Source organism: Desmodus rotundus, chromosome 6, assembly GCF_022682495.2.
Source record: "Desmodus rotundus isolate HL8 chromosome 6, HLdesRot8A.1, whole genome shotgun sequence".
Classification (NCBI taxonomy): Eukaryota; Metazoa; Chordata; class Mammalia; order Chiroptera; family Phyllostomidae; genus Desmodus; species Desmodus rotundus.
In genome coordinates this window covers 157,775,347-157,779,500 of record NC_071392.1, presented here as the reverse complement: position 1 = coordinate 157,779,500, position 4,154 = coordinate 157,775,347, and positions in this window count along the sequence as shown.

Here is a 4,154-nt window from a genome sequence, read left to right as displayed (position 1 = left end):
AAGGTTGTGAAGTTCAAAAATAACGGTACCAAAATCAGAACAACAGAGTAATCATACTCCGCCAGCTCTGACGACAGGCCGCTCTGTGCTAGGGCCTCTCTAACATGGCCATCCCCCTGCCCGCCCCTGCCCGCCCCTGCCCTGTCTGCCCACTTACCCACCATCTGGTTCCTGGACATCCCTGATCCCTGGCTCCCCAAGATGGGAGGGAGCCAAAGCCCAGGATCCAGCTGGGAGGGTCCCCTTGGTTCCAATGCGCTGGGTCTTGCTGCCCTCTTGTGGCCAGAAGTAGAATTACGTTGAAAAATTGTTGACAATCTCAGGAGTTGGCTCTGATGGGGTGGGTGAAGGGCGTGCTGGTCCACCACAGGGGCAGGAAGGGTGGTTTTCCAATTTGCATCCGAGGGGAGCTCCATCCAAGCCCAGACCTGAAATGTGGGTGGGGGGAGGGGCAGATGCTACATGATGGGAAAGTTTTTAATGTGGGAAAGAGAGAGGGGGGAGACTGAAAAAACAATGGCTTGGAGCAGGTGGTAGAGGGGAGGTGGTCCTAGGTGAGATGGAAAAGGTGAGCAGAGGTTGCACAGAACAGGCCCTTGGATTTTACCGGGAGGAGGGGTGGGCAGAGTGCCCATATGCCATTGCCTTTCAGGATTCCTCCGAGCGATGCTTCCCAGAGGTTGAAAGGGACCAAGAGTAGAATTGTAGAAGCCAGACAGAAGCCTTTTCCCACCCACAGATTGGACAGGAGGGTGCCCAGAACACTGATGGGAGTGACGAGGTGGACGTGGTTGGTTTCTAGCTATATGTTGGAAGTGGAATCTGCTGTTTACTGAGGGTGCGGAGATGGGACATGCAGACAGACAGTGGCCATTCCGCACATAAGGAGAGATCCCACCACCTGCAGATGGACAGTGGCCATTCCACACATCAGGAGAGATCCCACCACCTTCAGCAACTGGCCAGCGTGCCAAACATCCACTCCTGTAGCCATTGGCACCAAAGGTCAGACTTGATCAATACCTGGCGGCTTCCCTCATTGTTGTCCTGCTCCCTACTCAGGACCATCCGGAGAAAGCCAAATACACTCCCCTGACTGGTCACATGGGATGTCCTGCTTCCAGTTAACCCACCTCCAGCTTCCCAGGCGCCTGCCTCCAACCAGGGCCCCGTGAAACCCTGTTTCTCTCCCTAGGAAGCCTCCCCTTCCACTGCCTGAGTCTCTCCAGATGCCAGTGATGGCGGGCCACTCCCTTGCTCTAGCAGATGCTGATGGAGGCCTCTGCTTGTCCTCACTGGGTAGTTGTGGTCAGACCCACAGGTGAGAGAGAGGAAGGGACACTGACTGAGATGGTGAAGGCTGAGGAAGGCGAGGTTTCGGGAAACCACACACTGCTCGGGGTTTTTGAGTTACAGAGGCCTGTGAAAGTCCACGTGGAGCTCCGCATCGGGGGACGAGTGGGCTCCAACATTTCGGAGCGCAGGGGAGAGGTCTGGACAGAAGGAATGAATCTGGGAGTCAAAAATACGATAGTACAAGAGAAGGTACAACGTTTGCTGAGACAGTGCAAAAGTGGAAGCATTCTAGACGCCCATCAACTGGGAAATGCTGTTTATGTTATTATGGTAGAAGGAGACAGTGGAGGCCGGTGCAACTGGCAGAGAGCAATACGCAATCTGAAGTGGCCTGGAAATGTCCCCGGGGCATGTTTAAGTGAAAAGAAGGAATGGTTTTTGGAGATTCTTGCCCCACTGTTCTAGAAGTGCTTCCTCTCATCCATTCAATCTTCATTGCATTCTCCTAAGTTCAGTTATTTCAGCCCTTGGGATTACCAAGGAAACTGATGCTCAGTGAGCCTAGGTGACTTACGGAAGCACACCTACCCGGTGAGATTCTGACTTGAGGGTTGGCCCTGACCTCTCTCCTTCAGCCTCACCTCAGGCACCGTGCACCCCACCACCCCTTCACTCCAGGCCTTGGGTCCCTCCTTGTTTCTTTAGGAATCTGCCTGTGGGAGGGTCGCTCCTCTCTGAATTCTGCACAGAAGAACGTCTGAGGGATTTCTTAAGCACTCGCCAAGGATGGCTCTACTCTAACGTGAAAAGGAGGAGGGGAAGCTCTTCTCTGGGATTAGCTTCAGGCCAGTCACCTGGAGGAATTCTGAAGCGATGATTGAAGCTCCTGAGCATTCTTCCGCACTACACGCCACCAGGAATGTCCTCAAGGTGAACTGGGACACAGGGCGCAGGACTGAGTCACACACAAGTCAAGCTCCCTGGCACAAATCCAGCATACTCTCTGACAACCTTGTCTGTGGTTCCCAATAAAACTGAGATAATAAAGCAGGGAAACAAAAACTGAGTGGGTGGGCAGAAGCCCTCAGCTGCGGCCCTTGGCAGCCACCACAAACCGAGGCCCAGAGTTCAGGGCTTCGGACCAAGTTCCCATTATTCTAGGTAATGGGAACACAGAGGAAGCAATACAGACCAAAACCCTCCCTTCGTGGAGCTTATGTTCTAGTTGGAAGGGGACATGACACGGGCTACTGGGAGGTGTGATAAGTGCTATATAGAAAATAAAGCAGGGAAAGGGATAGGGAATTGAGAGAGTGTGGCAGTTACCATTTTTAATGGGGTTATCAGGTATCCCTGCCAATTCTCTTCTAACCCAGAAGTTTACATGAAGGTGAAGGAAGTCTGACAACGGGTTCATGCCCTTGGAATTCACCTCCTTATCACGCACCCCATTACTCAGATGGACAGTAGGATAGTCTACTGAAGACTCAGTTGGGGCATCAGCTGAGACACCACACCCTGTGAGGTTGGGGTGTCATTCTGTACTACAGGCAGTGCGTGCCTGCCAACTAGGAATGGTAGCATTACAACTAACAGTCCACTTAAGAAGTGTCTTTTCATCCACATAACCGTAGCTGAGATTCTAGCACCCAAAGAATCCCCAAGGAGCAGAGTTACAGTTCCAGTAAATTGAAACTCAGTCTACCCTGGGGCTATTCTGAGGTCTTCATTTGGTGAACCAAGGAGAGAGAAGGAGTTACTAGCCTAGATGGAATAATAGATTCTGCTGAACCAGAGCAAATTAGGTGGCTTTTCCAAATAAAGTCAAGGAGTGTGTTTAGAACCCAGGGGATTTAGTTGGGCACCTCTTTATGTGCCTTTGCTCCATAATAACAGTCCATAGAAAGTGTGCTGCCCTGGCTGGTATGGCTCAGTGGATTGAGTGCTGGCCTGCAAACCGAAAGGTTGCCAGTTCGATTCCCGGTCAGGGCACATGCCTGGGTTGTGTGGGTCCCTGGTTGGGGGAATGTGAGAGGCAGCCAACTGATGCTTCTCTCTCACATTGATGTTTCTGTCCCTCTCTTTCTCCCTCCCTTCCCCTCTCTCTAAAAGTAAATAAATAAAATCTTTTAAGAAAAATCCTGTGCCAACTGGTAACCACAGAACCACTAAGGCATGGCTCCTGCCCTGTATCCTGAGCTATGTGGCCACTGCATATGTGGATTTATGCGTTTACATCTGACTGCCCACATCCTTCTGCCTGCACTGTCCCTACCCCTTAAGTCCAGGCTAAGCGACTTCATTATGTGCTCTCATTGTACACCGCTTTGTAGTCGGGTTTAAGTACACACACACACTGTAAGCTCTCTGAGGGAAAGAAGGAGGCCTGGGTAGTTTACATAGAAGGTGCTTCCTAAATATTATTGAGCGAATGAATAATAGGGACGCAGAAAGCATGGGCCTTGGAGAAATGGGTTTCCATTCTCGGATCTAACACTTGGCGAACAGGTTAATATTTCTGAGCCTCAGTTTTCAAATCTATAACACGGGAATGCAAAAGCCTCTACGAAAGGTTGCTATAACATCAAGATAAACACCTAAGTATTTAGCACCATGACCGGCACAAGGCGGGTCTTTTAATATTGTTTAAAATGATGGCAGTGTACCGACGCCTACTCTTTCCCGTGCGCATGCGCGGCGGTCGACGCGCCCACACGCCCTGTCCAGCGCGCCGCCCCGCGCGTCCCCACGCTTGCGCGTGTTCGACCGGAACTCCGGCCCAGGCCAGAGGTGAAAAGGCGGGACCTCCGCAGCACGCCTGCGCCGTGAGAGGCCCGTGTGCTGAAGGGGCGGGACGC